General features: G+C 35.6%; 2 long non-coding RNA genes across 2 annotated transcripts; both read right to left on the bottom strand.

The window, feature by feature from the left end:
- Positions 1 to 7648: 7648 nt before the first annotated feature.
- Positions 7649 to 8066, bottom strand: LOC142238119 (uncharacterized). The gene is made up of 2 exons (XR_012722654.1): positions 7898 to 8066; positions 7649 to 7832 (listed from the first exon to the last, which is right to left on the bottom strand). It is a non-coding gene; the product is annotated as an uncharacterized LOC142238119 (long non-coding RNA).
- A 3150-nt stretch (positions 8067 to 11216) lies between these two features.
- Positions 11217 to 11595, bottom strand: LOC142241795 (uncharacterized). The gene is made up of 2 exons (XR_012723813.1): positions 11495 to 11595; positions 11217 to 11427 (listed from the first exon to the last, which is right to left on the bottom strand). It is a non-coding gene; the product is annotated as an uncharacterized LOC142241795 (long non-coding RNA).
- Positions 11596 to 18133: the final 6538 nt, after the last annotated feature.

Genomic DNA, 18133 nt, shown 5'->3' with positions numbered 1-18133 from the left:
CTATGGTATCTCGACTCCGCGGGGGTCGTACATTTAGAATAATAGGCTACTGGGTGAAATTTTCCGTCATCCTGCCTCTGCATGAGTATTGAACCATAGCCTTTAGAACTAGCGTCGGTGTGTAATTCGGTCTTACGTAACGGATCGTAAACGGCCAATACCGGACGTTTAACTAATGCACTCTTCAATGTCAAGAATGCTTTATCACATTCCTCATTCCATTGTAACTCTTTATTCTTCAGACTTGTTAACGCTCTGGCTATTCTAGCAAAGTCATAGACGAAGCGACGGAAATATGCGAAAAGTCCTAAACATCTCTGTAATTCCTCTCCATCTTTTGGGACCGGATACTGTTCAATTGTGTTAATATGGTCGTCGTTCGGTCGTACCCCTTTTGCACTTACCCTGTAACCTAAATAGTCCAATTCACGGTACCCAAATTTACACTTCCTCCAATTCAAAACCAGTCCTGCTCCACTGAGGACCTTCAAAATTTTCCAGAAACTGTTGGGCGCACTGGTGGTCAGGACAGTATTTCCAGCGCTGAGGCCAGGAATGGACTTCGTACACAAAAATGACAACGGAACTTGGTAGAGGGCATCAATACCTCCAATTTGGTATACCACATGTATCTGGGAAACGCCGAGTGTAGAACAAAATTTTCCAGAAACTGTTGGACGCACTAGTGGTCAGGACAGTATTTCCAGCGCTGAGGCCAGGAATGGACTTCGTACACAAAAGTGGCAACGGAACTTGGTAGAGGACATCATAACTACAATTTGGTATACCACATGTATCTGGGAAACGCCGAGTGTAGAACAAAATTTTCCAGAAACTGTTGGACGCACTGGTGGTCAGGACAGTATTTCCAGCGCTGAGGCCAGGAATGGACTTCGTACACAAAAGTGACAACGGAACTTGGTAGAGGACATCAATACCTACAATTTGGTATACCACACGTATCTGGGAAACGCCGAGTGTAGAACAAAATTTTCCAGAAACTGTTGGACGCACTGGTGGTCAGGACAGTATTTCCAGCGCTGAGGCCAGGAATGGACTTCGTACACAAAAGTGACAACGGAACTTGGTAGAGGACATCAATACCTATTTGGTATACCACATGTATCTGATTTGGGCACAAGAGGTTGTAGACCACAAGATCTTCAGAACAACTTACTTTGGTGGACAAACAAAACAAATCCGCCAACAACTTGGCCAAATGGCAATCCAGTTCCCACTCCCGAAACCGGCAGAAACTGTCAGGCCTTTAATGTTATTTCGGAATCTTTTGATATACTAGACAGATTCTCGTCTTACTCAAAGGCTTTACGGGTGGTATCTTATATTTTCCGGTTTTATAACAGACTGCGTCGCAATGTCAATGTTGACACCAACTCTTCCATTGATTTAACTCACAACGAAATCGTATGCTCAAAGAAAAGATTGATAAGTCTAACCCAAAAACGTTACTTCAAAAGGGAATATGATGCAATTTTACTGAAAAATCCATTACCGAAAGATAGCCCATTGATCCCAATCAATCCCTTCATCGATCAAGATGACATACTTCGCCTGAACGGTCGTCTAGCACATTCGACATTGCCATACAATGAAAGCCACCCAATAATTCTCCCCAGGAAGTCTAGGCTTTGCAGTCTATTCCATTCACACTTACATAATTTCCTAGTTCTTGCTGATTGTCTGCTCATGTGTAGAATGGTGCAGACAGAATTGTATACTTCAAGATTAAAACCCAGAGTGAAATCCATTATCCGCAAGTGCAAAGTGTGTATTATTTGTAAACATAAGTCATGTTCACAAATCATGGCGCCATTACCATTCGATAAGTGTAACATTACCCCACCGTTTCATGTACCCGGACTCGATTTTGCGGGTCCGTTTGAACTGAAAACTTCCCACTTGCGAAAAGCTCCCATTGTGAAAGGTTATGTGTCGGTATTTGTGTGTTTCTCAACCAAGGCCACACATTTAGAGCCCTGTTCTGACCTCTCATCAGCAGCTTTTGAAGCCACGTTTGCTCGATTCGTTGGGAGGCGAGGGCTACCCAGAAGGGTAGTATCGGATAATGGGCGGAATTTTGTTGGCGCCAGCAGGGTACTTTTAAGGGAATTTTCGAAATTTATATAATCTACTACGAAAGATATATCGGACAAATATGCTTCTCATGGATTTGAGTGGAATTTTATTCCACCTCATGCGCCACATATGGGCGGCCTCTGGGAGGCAGCCGTTAAAAGTTTCAAACACCACTTTAAGAGAATTGCTGGGTCCTATAAATTTACTTCGAACAATTTGCGACGATATTGGCTCGAATAGAGGGTGTGCTTAATTCTCGTCCCATTAGTGCGATATCAGAAGATCCATCGGATCTGACAGCCCTCACCCCTGGTCACTTTTTAAAAGGGTCTCCCATGTTGTCTTTACCAGAGCCACTCGCCCAAAATATGTCTCTAATTAATAAATGGACAAAGCTCAAAGCTTTGCATCATCAATTCGCTGTAAAGTGGAAAGATGATTACCTCAAATCACTACAGAAACGCTATAAATGGAAGCAGCCGAACTCGAATGTCAAAATCGGTGATTTAGTAGTATTAATCGACGATTTGATGCCTCCAAGTGAATGGCGATTAGGCCGAATTGAACAAATTCATTCGGGACCAGATGGTAACATACGAGTTGTTGACGTTCGAACTGCGACAGGACTCGTTAGTCGCCCCATTGTAAAGCTTTGTCATCTACCTTTTCTAAACACCGCAAACCCCTAACAATCAAGCTACTAACACAATCTTCACATACTTCATGTCCGTGAAGAACTCATTTCCATTAACAGATATTTGAATTTATATTTTACAGCACCATACCCAAGTCTAATCTATATCGTTGCATGGTATGCAAAAGCTTCCACAGCATTCGAGTTTGTCCCCGGTTCATAAAAATGATGCCGCTAGAAAGGAGTCGTACCGTAAAGCTTCATAAATATTGCATCAACTGCCTAGCAAAACGTCATACGGTAGCCAAATGTACATCTAAAAACAAATGTAGAAAATGCAGGAACTATCACAACACATTGTTACATCCACAACGTAAGACCCTATCCTCTCATCTCAAAACCAAACGAAGAGCTGCACAACAAAAACAACAAAATATTGAATCACATCCAACCCGAATGAATAAAGGTTGAATTACACACAATGCGTCAATTCGTGCGTTGATGGAAGGGTTGATTTTTTCTGTTTGCGGCAGACTATTCGAGCTTTTGATTTCAAAGAGAAATTTCAACTCTTCAATCATCGGACGCATTTAACGCATTGAACGCATTGTATGTAATTTTACCTTAAATCCAAACGGAAGACAACAAATAAAACTTCACGTCGTCAAACAACCCAACATCCCAAGACGTCATCAGTAGGCAACAAGAACAACAGCGGCAACCCAACCATAGACCCTTATGTTCTATCGGACGCAATCCGGTCACTTGCTTCGGTGCTATGCGCTAGCCACGGCGCGGCCAAATCCTAGGCCCGGCGCCATGTATAAACCTATAGCTTTATACTTAATAACATTTGAATTTTCTTATTTGAATTTAATTTGTAACTGCCATTTGAATTTATTTTACCAAAATATCTACAGTTTGAAAATAACTAAGATCTACTAATGTCAATGAAAATGAATTATAATGTACGAAAAAAGATACAAATTTAGAAATAGCGACTTCTTGGGAAGTCACTCTACCTAAATAGGGTCACTTTTTTTACCAACAGCAGAAGAAGCTGCAATTTTACTGGTGAGGAACTTCAACTCCAATAAACCCCATACTGAACTGACTCCTCTTGTGTGTTTTTATTCTTTTGGTTCTACTTGTGTGGATTAAATTTCCTGTGAGATTCTATCCCACGAGTAACCCCTCTCGTCTCCTTCAACCCAGGTAGTCGTTTGCTCTGGTGAGATTGGAAGATCTCTGCGCCTCAGAAATACAGTTCACAACAACAACATACAATCTGTCACAGTGCTCCATCACCATCGTCGGCCAGTGTATAGGAGCCCCTCTTCCTCTTACGTAGCCCCCCTTGACTACAGCATAAGCCCAATATTATTCAATATTATTGTTATTATTATCATGATTCATTTTTGCTTTTTACATTTATAACGGATATTGTTTTTTATTAAAATTCCTGTACTTTAATTATAATACTTTAATTAAATAAAAAAAATACAACTTAACAAAGACTATTTTTAAGTGGAAGCTATTCTTATTGGGTAAATGAATGGGGTGTTATTAAATACCCAATAAACACAAACGTTTGAAAAATGCCTAATTTCAACAATTTTTCAAAGGATTAGGGTAATATTCAAGTTGAGAAATTGTTGAGAAAATCGCGTTCTCAACAAAAAACAGACATTACCCTCAACAGTGAAATTCAACACATTAGCAATAATATCTCAAGTGTTATCCTCAAATTGAAATGCATCGCTACTCAATAATTTGTCAAATAATTTTCGATGCGAGTCAAATTCAAATTTAACATCGTTGCAAATACTTTTCAACCTAAATTTGTATGAATGATATCCCCACTTCAAATTGAAAGTCAAAGCCAAAATTCTATGAATTTTGTATAATTTATTCATTTTCTTCAAAATAAAATATATAAAAATACACTACACTACATAATACACTACAATACCAATTGATATATAATAATCTTATTAAACATATCAACAAATAAGAACAAAAACAAAAAAAAAAACAACAAAACTTTAAATATCTTAAACATTATTAGTAAACACATTTGCATTGATAATTCGATTTCCTTCCTTTTGGTGTCATAAAACAGCATTAAAATTTATTAACATGCGGGCAATTTGAAATTAGGAACGTACTGGACCGTGTGTTAGAATTGATTCCCAGCAGAAGAAATTCACAAAATATCCATTTTAAACTGATAATAACATATGAATTAAACTGACGATGTGATGCACATTTTCATCCAGAAGTTGTTGATTTCAACAATTTGTTGTTTTTAACAATTTTAATTGGTTGTACTTGTAATGTTTCTGGAAACTTTTTCTTGTCGATAAGCCACTCATTTTTCATTGGTCAGCTTCTTAATGTTTGCAAGAATGTAGCATCCAAAGATTTTAGTTTTCTGCAAAGAGATTTAAATTTAGTGACTTCTCTAAAGTGTTGATTTAATTTTTCATATTGACGTACCAATTATTATAAACTATTTGAAGCAGTTCCAGTTAATTGTCCACCATTTTTTCATCGGTCAGCTTTTTAATGTTTTCAAGAACGTAGAATCCATAATTTTAGTTTTCTGCAAAGAGATATACATTTAGTGACTTCCTTAAAGTTTTATTTCATTTATTATTTTCACTTACCTATTTTTATAAACTATTTGGTTATTTGTCTAAAATTTTCCATTTTTTAATTTCTTGCAATTGACCACGAACTTCGTTGCACAAATAAGTATTGAAAACCACATGCCCAATAAACACAGGATGAGCGTTTTTCAAATGCAACAACTTTTCAGTTTGAGGGTAAATATAATTTTCAACATAAATTCAATTTGACTTGAAATAGCTCATCTTCAATACATCTTCAAATTGTTTGCGAATTACTTCCAATTTGCCAAAATGTTGACAAAATCTTTGAAAAGGTTTTGAAGATAATATGAGAAAACTTTGACAAAACACTACCCTAAAATGCAACGAAAAAACCATGTGGTTTTCAATACGTATTTATGCAACGAAGTTCGTGGTCAATTGCAAGAAATTAAAAAAATGGAAAATTTTAGACAAATAACCAAATAGTTCATAAAAATAGGTAAGTGAAAATAAAAAATGAAATAGAACTTTAAGGAAGTCACTAAATGTGTATCTCTTTGCAGAAAACTAAAATTATGGATTCTACGTTCTTGAAAACATTATAAAATGGTGGAAAATTAACTGGAACTGATTCAAATAGTTTATAATAATTGGTACGTCAAAATGAAAAATCTCTTTGCAGAAAACTAAAATCTTTGGATGCTACATTCTTGCAAACATTAAGAAGCTGACCAATGAAAAGTGAGTGGCTTATCGACAAGAAAAAGTTTCCAGAAACATTACAAGTGCAACCAATTAAAATTGTTAAAAACAACAAATTGTTGAAATCAACAACTTCTGGATGAAAATGTGCATCACATCGTCAGTTTAATTCATATGCTATTATCAGTTTAAAATGGATATTTTGTGAATTCCTTCTGCTGGAAATCAATTCTAACACGCGGTCCAGTACGTTCCTAATTTCAAATTGCCCGCATGTTAATAAATTTTAATGCTGTTTTATGACACCAACAGGAAGGAAATCGAATTATCAATGCAAAAGTGTTTACTAATAATGTTTAAGATATTTAAAGTTTTGTTGTTTGTTTTTTTTGTTATTATTTGTTGATATGTTTAATAAGATTATTATTTATCAATTGGTATTGTAGTGTATTATGAAGTGTAGTGTATTATTATATATTTTATTTCGATGAAAATAAATAAATTATACAAAATTCGTAGAATTTTGGTTTTGACTTTCAATTTGAAGTGAGGATATCATTCATACAAATTTAGGTTGAAAAGTATTTGCAACGATGTTAATTTTTAATTTGACTCGCATAAAAATTGCTTGACAAATTATTGAGTAGCGATGCATTTCAATTTGAGGATAACACTTAAGATATTATTGCTAATGTGTTCAATTTCACTGTTGAGGGTAATGTCTGTTTTTTGTTGAGAACGCGATTTTCTCAACTATTTCTCAACTTGAATATTACCCTAATCCTTTGAAAAAATGTTTGAAAAATTGTTGAAATTTAGCATTTTTCAAACGTTTGTATTTATTGGGTGGTTTTTTCGTTGCATTTTAGGGTAGTGTTTTGTCAAAGTTTTCTCATATTAGGGTAGGTACTATGTTCGGTTTTCGAGTTGAAAACCACTTTATTTTCGCGATTACTTTTCCTTAAATAACCAAAATTATAAATGAAAACAAACTTATTCCTGTAAAGTCTTGCCGAAATCCACAGAAACAAGAAACTACGCATCAACTGAGTTAATTTGTCTGCTTTATATTGAACTGTTTTAATAAAGTAACCACGAAAATTTCAACGCGAAAAGCGAACATAGTACTTACCTTTATTTTCAACACCTTTTCAAAGATTTCGTCAACATTTTGGCAAATTGGAAGTAATTCGCAAACAATTTGAAGATGTATTGAAGATGAGCTATTTCAAGTCAAGTTGATTTTATGTTGAAAATTACATTTACCCTCAAACTGAAAAGTTGTTGCATTTGAAAAACGCTCATCCTGTGTTTATTGGGTATTCCCTGCGAACATTTTTTGAATTTGGGGGCGCTTCTGAGAATCCCCACTACGTCGAAAACAGTCGTATACGATATCCAAAACTCCTCGGAAAAGCGTCGTCACTATTGAGAAGTTGTACCACGCCAAGTTACTACAAAAAAGTATCGCATGAGTGCAATTATTAGATGCCCTTCTGGATACATTTAGAAGGACGCCAATAAGAGCCCCTTCAAAAAAGCAGACAAAGTGCATTTTAAGATAGTTGTAAAAGAATCATTGTAGTCAAGTAAAACACGATTGTTTAAATGTTTATTAATTTTATTAAACATTTATAAATTCTCATAAATATAACATTTATACGACTATCACATTTAACATATTTTTATGCATTAATAAAAGATTGATGTTGAGTTACAAGTTGCAGGTTACATGTTGTAGCGTCTATCAGCCAGTGCTTTTATTCCCAATGGAGGCAGCGTGTCTGGAAAAATATTTGAAAACTATCACTTTATTCCATTTGGAAAGTCAAAAATTGTTCACATATACCTTTCACAATTTTAAGCGAAATAACTATGTTTCCAGCACTTCATTATCGTTTTTATTTAAATAAATTATAAGAAGCTAGTTGTGCTTGGTGTTTCACAAAATATAAAATGGCTCTTGTAACAATAGTGATGGCAAAATACTTTCATGCGAATAGTGATGGCAAAATACTATCCCAGTTGGCAGTGTCACTTACGAGTCTGTGGTAGCGATGAGGATGAAATGGAACTTTGAAATGCTGGCAGGGTTGATACATATTTCCCAATAGTTAAAGAACCATATATGGTTCTCATATATCATAACAGGTTGGCTGATAAGTCCCCGGTCTGACACATAGATGGCGTCGTTAGTATTAAATGCATATTATTTTTATATAGTACCAATCTTCAAATGATTCGTGTCAAAATTTGACGTTTGTAAGCCAATTAGTTTGTGAGATAGAGCGGTGTTTGCAGCTGTTAACTCGTAATGCGCTTTACAGACTATCAGTTATTCCGGACGGAATGTCGGTGTTTGTAAAGAATCTTACAATAGGGCTGTTTTCTTTTAACACTGGATGCAGCATTTGTATGGGCTATCCAGAACATCGTTGCACTGGTGTTCTATCCAGAACATCTCATCAGTGCAAGTCGAGTCGGTGTTACCAGATTGCATTTTGATAAAGTGACACTTTTTAGATTCACAATAGCAGTTTATTGTGACTAATTTATCGAATATCATGAAATTCAAAGTGATACAGTGTCATGAATAATCGCAGCAGTACATATTTATAACTATTTGAGAATTTCATACATTAAAAATTTAAGATTTCACTTGTTTTCTGTGATTGTTTTTAAACAGCTGATGACAGTGTTGCATATTTTTTGGAGATGTCCTGGATAAACGAGCACTCTGTTTTCTTTTAGTCCGTGACTGCTTAGGGTATCCAGTGCAAAAAGAAAACAGCCCTAATGTGTCGGATCGATACGACTTGTCGGCGATGACTACATAATCGGTAAATGTGTTATCGATCCCATAAACATGCAGCAGTATCGATTATGCCTTCGGACTTAACTTATAATGTGCACAATATATGGAATATGTTCGACACGAGCACTGTCGTCCGGAATAACTGATAGTCTGTAAAGCGCATAATACAACCGAGTTTTTCCATCGATATGTGACAATGGATGAAACATGGCTCCATCACTACACTCCTGAGTCCAATCGACATTCGCCGGAGTGGACAGCGACCGGTGAACCGTCTCCGAAGCGTGGAAAGGCTCAAAAGTCCGCTAGCAAAATAATGGCCTCTGTTTTTTGGGATGCGCATGGAATAATTTGTATCGATTATCTTAAGAAGGGAAAAGCCATCAACAGTGACTATTATATGGCGTTATTGGAGCGTTTGAAAATCAAAATCGCGGCAAACGGCCTCATATGAAGAAGAAAAAAGTGTTGTTCCACCAAGACAACGCACCGTGCCACAAGTCATTGGGAACGATGGCAAAAATTCATGAATTGGGCTTCGAATGGCTTCCCCACCCACCGTATTCTCCAGAGCTGGCCCCAGCGACTTTTTCTTGTTCTCAGACCTCAAAAGAATGCTCGCAGGGAAAAAATTTGACTGCAATGAAGAGGTGATCGCCGAAACTAAGGCCTATTTTGAGGCAAAACCGAAGGAGTACTACCAAAATGGTATCAAAAATTGGAAGGTCGTTATAATCGTTGTATAGCTCTTGAAGGGAACTATGTTGAATAATAAAAACGAATTTTGACAAAAAAATTTGTTTTTCTTTGTTAGACCGGTGACTTATCAGCCAACCTATTATATGATTCGACCTATTTAAAATATTTGCAACTACCTACCACCCTGTAATATTTTCTTCTTTAAGGGCATTATTTTTTTGTATTTTTTTTTTACATTGCCTAGAAATCGAGTTTTAAACAGAGGATGCACCAAAACGGAGCACGGAGGTAAAAGAAAACCTGAGAATAAGCCAGAAGAAAATCATATAATTAAATGAACTATGCAACAATTCACTCAAATATCATCTAAAGGCCGGTACTCTGTTCGGTTTTCGCGTTGAAACTCCATACAAAACCAAAAAATGCGAAAAATTTGCGAAATTTTTTCCATTTGTGATACTTTGTTTTTTTCGTGTTGAAAAACTGACGTTTATAGCACGGCGCCATTTGCAATGTGAATTAAGAAATAATTTATTTATTAAAAACTATTTGTGCGGGTTTATAAATCAAACACGGACCATATTTTTGTTCCGAAACTATACAAAGGATCAACTGAATAGCAGATCAATTGCCCAAGGAAAAATAAAATGTTATTTTGTAAAAACAAGCAACACCACCAATTTAATCCAATATCGCTCCCTGTAAAATAGCGCTCCAAGCTACCTAAAAAAACGCCGCTTTCTATGTGCGAAATAATGGTTTCCATAAAAATTTTTCGCAAGAATGAACATAGTACCGGCCTTAAAAGAGTAAAAAATTAAATTCAACTGGATTTATCAACCATATCGATCAGATGTATAGCTTTAGAAGTCGGAGTGAGATTATGGAAAAATGTCAAAAACCACTTATTTACAAGACAAATAGGTTGACGCGCCTTCAATTTTCACAAAAACACCTTAAATGACCTGAGGAGCAGTGGAGATGTGTTATATTTTCCTACGACCCAAAATTTAACTTGCATGGATCGGTTGGTAGAAATTTACTACGAAGGCTGAAAGGAAAGTCTTATGCGCTTTACAGACTATCAGTTAATCCGGACGGAATGTCGGTGTTTGTAAAGAATCTTATAGTGTGTCGGATCGATACGACTTATCGGCGCTGACTAAATAATCGGTAAATGTGTTATCGGTCCCATAAACATGCAGCTGTATCGATTATGCCTTCGGACTTAACTTATAATGTGCACAATATATGGGATATGTTCGACACGAGCACTGTCGTAAAGCGCATTAATCCAAGAAATACAAAAGATTTCGTCAATCATGGTAGGGGCTATATTATGGTCTGGGGGTATTTTCCTGGACAAGTTATTGGCCCGACTTATAGAGTAGAGGTTATTACCCTGCCAACATTTTTTGAATTTGGGGGCTCTTCTGAGAATCCCCACTACGTCGAAAACAATCATATACGACATCAAAAACTCGTCGGAAAAGCGCCGTCACTATTGAGAAGTTGTACCACGCCAAGTTACTACGAAAAAGTTTCTCATCAGTGCAATTATTAGGTGCCTATTTAGATCAATTTCGAAGGACGCCAATAAGAACCCCTGCAAACTATCAGAAAAAGTGCATTTTAAGGTAATTGTAGAAGAATCATTGTGGTCAAGTAAAACACGATTGTGTAGATGTTTATTGATTTGATTAAACATTTATAATTTCTTATAAATATAACATTTTTCGGTTTATCTCATCACATTTAACATAATTTTTTGCATTAATAAAACAATGATGTTGAGTTTTAAGTAGCAAGTTACATATTGCAGCGTCTATCAGCCAGTTTGTTTATTTTCGATGGAGACAGCGTGCCTGGAAAAATATTTGAAAAACGATCACTTTATTCTATTTGGAAAGTCGAACATTGTTCACCATATACCTTTCACAATTTTAAGCGTAATATCTATGTTTTCAGAACTTTATTTTCGTTTTTATTTAAATAAAATATAACAAGCTGGTTGCGCTTGGCGTTTCATAAAAAATAAAAAGGCTCTTCTAACAGTAGTGATGGCAAAATACTTTCATGTACATTTTGTACTTTTTGATATGCTTCCCCAATCACAGTTCGCGATGGTTGTGGTGACATTTACGAGTCTGTGGTAGCGATGAGGATGAAATGGAACTTTGAAATGCTGGCAGGGTATGCTGTCGGAAGTCTACAAAAATATTTTGTCCCATATGATATTGCCATAAGCATTCCGGGAAATGCCGTCTGCATAAATTATTCAGCGTTATTATGTATGTGTTATACGGCGTTCTCACCAAGCATGTTTTGGGGTTTGAAATGTTTTCCCTTTATAAGCACTTCAAAACGAGTCGTTTTCGCCATACTAAAAAACAAGTTCAAAACACAAGTTTTACTCCAAAACACGTCAATTTTAGAATGTGAACCCACCTAATTTGGAATATACCCCGAATAACATACCCTATTCAAAATATATGTCAAAATATTGAAATAAGTTTCATCGAAAAAAGAATAAACAAAGGCTTTTAAGAACATGGACATGTGAAAATAACATAAAAATTGTTCCCCCTTGCGCTCGCGGTAATTATTTGGACATAGCCCTGCCAGCATTTCAAAGTTCCATTTCATCTTCATCGCTACCACAGACTCGTATGTGACACTGCAACAATCGCCAAATGTGATAGTATTTTGCCATCACTATTCGTAAGTATTTTGCCATCACTATTGTTACAAGAGCCATTTTATATCTTGTGAAAAACCAAGCACAACTAGCTTCTTATAATTTATTTAAATAAAAACGATAATGAAGTGCTGGAAACATAGTTATTTCGCTTAAAATTGTGAAAGGTATATGTGAACAATTTTTGATTTTCCAAATGGAATAAAGTGATAGTTTTTCAAATATTTTTCCAGACACGCTGCCTCCATTGGGAATAAAAGCACTGGCTGATAGACGCTACAACATGTAACTTGCAACTTGAAACTCAACTTCAATCTTTTATTAATGCATAAAAATATGTTAAATGTGATGTGATAGTCGTATAAATGTTATATTTATGAGAATTTATAAATGTTTAATAAAATTAATAATCATCTAAACAATCGTGTTTTACTTGACCACAATGATTCTTTTACAACTATCATAAAATGCACTTTCTCTGATTGTTTGAAGGGGCTCTTATTGGCATCTTTCTAAATGTATCCAGATGGGCACCTAATAATTGCACTCATGCGATACTTTTTTGTAGTAACTTGGCGTGGTACAACTTCTCAATAGTGACGGCGCTTTTCCGAGGAGTTTTGGATATCGTATACGACTGTTTTCGACGTAGTGGGGATTCTCAGAAGCGCCCCCAAATTCAACAAATGTTGGCAGGGAGGTTGCATATATGTGAATTTCGAGTAAATGTGAATTTCTAGTTTCCATGGTAACTGTTAAACTAAAACATCTCAACCCGGTGTGAACGGTGAAATGTTTTGGAAAAACGAATGAGGAAAACGAGTCGGTGGGAACATAGCATAAGGTAGTAAAACAATGGGTTTCCGATGAAAAATTTCGTGTGCTTGGCTAGCCTCCTCAGTCACGTCATAAACTAGCCTTTGGAAAATTGTAAAATGAAAAATTGGTATTACATTTTTGCAAAAGACTTATGATCTCTATTTTAACCTGAACCTTATGATATCATTGACATTTACAGCCTATTTCTGATATCCGAACGAAAGCAATTGCGAACGAACGGCAGTCACTCACTTTCGTCTAGATTTGGGTTTCTCTAACTTCCTTTCGTTCGTTCGCATGGCTTACGTTACTGTCAAATGCTAGCATTACCAGATCTCAGATATTTCAATTTCCTGAAAAAGGCCCATACATTTTAAAAATAATTTTCCATAAAATTCTATCTGGCATCGCCGTTCATTTGGCAAACATTTCCCGCTTTTGATATTTGGTTTAGCTCAATAATTTTTTTTAACAAATTAGCCCGTGTAGAGAGATAAGGATTTGTATTTCCATATTTCTACAATAATTACAGTTCAGTTGTCCTTTTAATGAGTGTTTCATTCGAAATGTATGTGTTTGCTCGTGTTAGACTTTCCCTTAAACGGTCTCTATGGCGGTTATAAAGAAAAAATAGATCGCTATAATTAACTTTTATCACATATTTACAATAAAAGCTTTAATAAATTTATCAATTATTAAGTTTTTCCTATTTATAAATGCCTTTTTCCACAAAACGAAAGGTCTTTACCAAGTGAGTGGTTTTGACATTTCAGTTCGTCAAAATGCGAACGAATCGAGTTAGAGAAACCCAATTTTAGAGCTTACGTTACGTCTTCGTTCGCATTGACTTTCGTTTCGATTTTCGTTTAGATACCCCTTAGAGAAACCAAAATCAGCTGTTTTTCGTTTTGTATGCGAACGAAGACTAGAATTCGGATAGCAGAAATAAGCTGTTAATCCCAACCAATGGCAAGCATTTGCGCAGAAGTAGTCAAACGACATGACTAGTATAAAATAAATAAATAAAATGAAATAGTAGTTGAACAGGTGAAATCTCTTATTTGTAAATAATTAAAATCAATTATCAAAATAATTTTGTCATTAATTCCCTTAAAAGTGATAGTAAAAAAATCTTTAAATAATATGGAAAATCTTTCAAGTGACTATGAATTAACACATATATTTTAATCGATTTATTGTTGAATTTCATAAAACAAATTCAAACAATCTCCTTCAACGCGAGTTCATGAAATGAAACTAAACAATATTACTTTAACTTTTGTATTTTATTTGCATTTTTTAATTTAAATAAAACATTAACAATTCCATATTCATTTATCTCATGGAGTCTATGTTAGATAAAAAGGCAGATTACATTGTACATCAAATGTCAACCGGATCGATTTATATGGAGGTTATATTTATTATGTACCGATATGAACCAATTATTGCATGATTCCTGACAAATCACGAAGCAAATTTAAATTAACAGGTATTGACCAACATTTCCATGGTTATTATTTGATTTCGTTCGGAAGTTAGCATCATTTCAAAGGACGGCCCTAAGAATTAACATTGTCTGTTACGTTTCGAGGACAGGAATTTACAAAAAAAATAACTATTTTCAGTTCTTGAAAATACTGTGGGTAATATTTTAGACTTTTTCTACGAGTGTAGATGGTATTAACAAATTCTGCATATATTCATGTACCAATGTTTTTTATTTGAAAAAGCGGCAACCACTAATCTCCATTGCGAAACTGTACCCAATAAACACAAACGTTTGAAAAATGCTAAATTTCAAAAAACTTTCAAACATTTTTTCCAAGGATTAGGGTAATATTCAAGTTGAGAAATTGTTGAGAAAATCGCGTTCTCAACAGACATTACCCTCAACAATGAAATTCAACACATTAGCAATAATTTCTCATGCGCTTTACAGACTATGTTTGTAAAGAATCTTACAAGGTATCGGATCGATACGACTTGTCGGCGATGTACTAAATAATCGGTAAATGTGTTATTGATCCCATAAACATGCAGCAGTATCGATTATGCCTTCGGACATAACTTATAATGTGCACAATATATGGGATATGTTCGACACGAGCACTGTCGTCCGGAATAACTGGTAGTCTGTGAAGCGCATAATACATATATCGGTCGATAGATCATAAATACACTTTCGTGAAGTTGCCTAAAAATTGCTTCAGGTTTAAATGTTTGCCATATTTTTTTTACTAACAATGTGTTGCACTATTCTACTTAAATTTTAAGTCTGTAGATTTTGTAAGAGCCTAATAAATTGTTTCCAGATCGAGTCAGATTCAGATATATGTACTTGGGACAAAAATCTTTATTTATAGCACCTAAAGCGCTTTACAGACTATCAGTTATTCCGGACGACAGTGCTCGCGTCGAACATATCCCATATATTGTGCACATTATAAGTTAAGCGGACCTTAGACGGTCGGATAAACACTACGACAGAGGTTCCCCGATTTGTTGTGTGTTCGTTCAAGTTTTACGCTCACACTGCACGAACAATTATGATAACAACATGAAGAAATAAGAAGAAGCATAAACACAAACAATGAAGATGGACGAAAAGTAAGGTGTAAAGCCATTTTTGAGAAAAAATGGAAGAAACAATAAAAATTCCAAGCTGAATTAGCGATCCCTCATTAATTTTATTGCAGAAATGCTTGTTTTAATTATGAAAATAAATTTGTTTTTGCTAATGTTTGGTGAACATCCCCTTACACGTGAAGATTTGTGCCTCCCAACCGGAAAAATCAAAGTTGTTTTGATTTTATGCCAACACGTCCCCGCAACACGCATACATGACCTTATACGAGCGGATTTGTCGCCGCAACGTGTTGTGTCGCAGGGTTTATCCGACCGTATAAAGTGCCCTTTAAGTCCGAAGGCATAATCGATACTGCTGCATGTTTATGGGATCGATAGCACATTTACCGATTATTTAGTCATCGCCGACAAGTCGTATCGATCCGACACATTATAAGAGTCTTTACAAATACCGACATTCCGTCCGGAATAACTGATAGTCTGTAAAGCGCATAACACATTTTACGTATTTGATATGGTATCGAAAATGTGGATCTACAAAGTGGTGCAGGGTATAATATAGTCGGCCCCGCCAGACTTTCCTTACTTATTTTTTGTCTAATATATACCACGTATGGAATAACTTACAATTAAGAAGATGATGTTAGGAAGTTTTAATATACATTGCCATCGGTAAGTATTACCACAACCCAAGTAGTACGATTGTGGATGAAAGTCTTGTAGAAGTTGCTACGCAATCCATGGTGGAGCGTACATAAGATTCGGCCTGGCCGAACTTACGGCCGTATATACTTGTAAGTAAGAAAGTAATAACTTTATTGAGTCTTCTTCTTCTGATTGACATATGAATACTTAACGAACAGTAATATAAATACTTAGAACTATAGTTGTCTTGTTCTAATACACTTTGTTCATGTATATGCTACTTGCTTATAATGATTTATCTTTTGGTTTGCTTGGAAAAGCATAAATATGAAAGAGAACAAGGCCTTTACGATTGTGGACAGCGCATAAGTGTGTAAATATAACCATAGCGATAGGCGGTAGGCGAACACTTATTTACGTGTATTTCTTATGGGAAGCCCAAAATCCGCGACGGAATACCGTGACGGCTAGCGGCGTGTCGCTAAATTAAAACTTAGTGTGTAAATATAACCATAGCGATAGGCGGTAGGCGAACACTTATTTACGTGTATTTCTTATGGGAAGCCCAAAATCCGCGACGGAATACCGTGACGGCTAGCGGCGTATCGCTAAATTAAAACTTATTCTAACTCCTTGGCGAAAACTGGTATAGTGTTGCCATCGCTTATCAATTTTTTTAACTCACCACTAGGAATTGCTGTTGCCTGGAGACGTGTAGATTATTTTTTCTTGAAATAACTCAACAAATAACAAGCCATTGTATGTTTTTATTCAACTTCATTGTTTAATATTGTCAAAGCGAGCTGTATTGACAACAAAAACGCTAGGAAACGTGAAAAAGGGAATTATTCGCCGTAGAGCTTATTGTATTTGCCGTTGCGGCAAAAATGTTTCGCCTACCGCCTATCGCTATGGTTATATTTACACACTTATTCTAACTCCTTGGCGAAAACTGGTATAGTGTTGCCATCGCTTATCAATTTTTTTAACTCACCACTAGGAATTGCTGTTGCCTGGGACGTGTAGATTATTTTTTCTTGAAATAACTCAACAAATAACAAGCCATTGTATGTTTTTATTCAACTCCATTGTTGAATATTGTCAAAGCGTGCTGTATTGACAACAAAAACGCTAGGAAACGTGAAAAAGGGAATTATTCGCCGTCGAGCTTATTGTATTTGCCGTTGCGGCAAAAATGTTTCGCCTACCGCCTATCGCTATGGTTATATTTACACACTAAGGAAGACTGTCAGAAGAAATATAAATAATAACAAAACACTTAAAACTACATAACAAACAAATGGGATAACAAAACGAAACTGCTAACATTAGGAATGGTGGCAGAACTATGTAATTATATTGCTTAAGGTAAATACATTGTAAATATCACATTAACTGAGTTTTTAAATAAATTCTTTATAATACAACGATTGTTCAGGTACTAGTGAGTGAACTGATGTATCTGTGTAAATAGTATAAATATTAGTTGTTGATGTGAATAATATTAGATATTGCACTTTGTGTTTCCGTATAGCTATCTTATTGTGTCCTTTGTCCCCGATGGGAGCCTGGAGCAGATACAACATAAAAATGTGGCAAGTTTTGGGCTGGATCATTGTCAATGTTGGCATGAATAATTCCAACTGGAGAGAGGTAAGCTGATCCTGACCATTGTGTGTATTTTTCACTATCGTAGATTTCGTTCGGCAAATCATTTTCGTGATGGGGTAACTTGTCGATAAACATTTTTTGAAGTTTTAAGGCATGGTTGCATATGGACTGAATTCCAGCCGTGTCATAGATGTAAGTGTTAGAGAAAT

The sequence above is a fragment of the Haematobia irritans genome, chromosome 5, assembly GCF_050003625.1.
Source record: "Haematobia irritans isolate KBUSLIRL chromosome 5, ASM5000362v1, whole genome shotgun sequence".
Classification (NCBI taxonomy): domain Eukaryota; kingdom Metazoa; phylum Arthropoda; class Insecta; order Diptera; family Muscidae; genus Haematobia; species Haematobia irritans.
The sequence above is the reverse complement of the archived record's forward strand: the minus strand, read 5'-3'. Positions and strand labels throughout refer to the sequence as shown.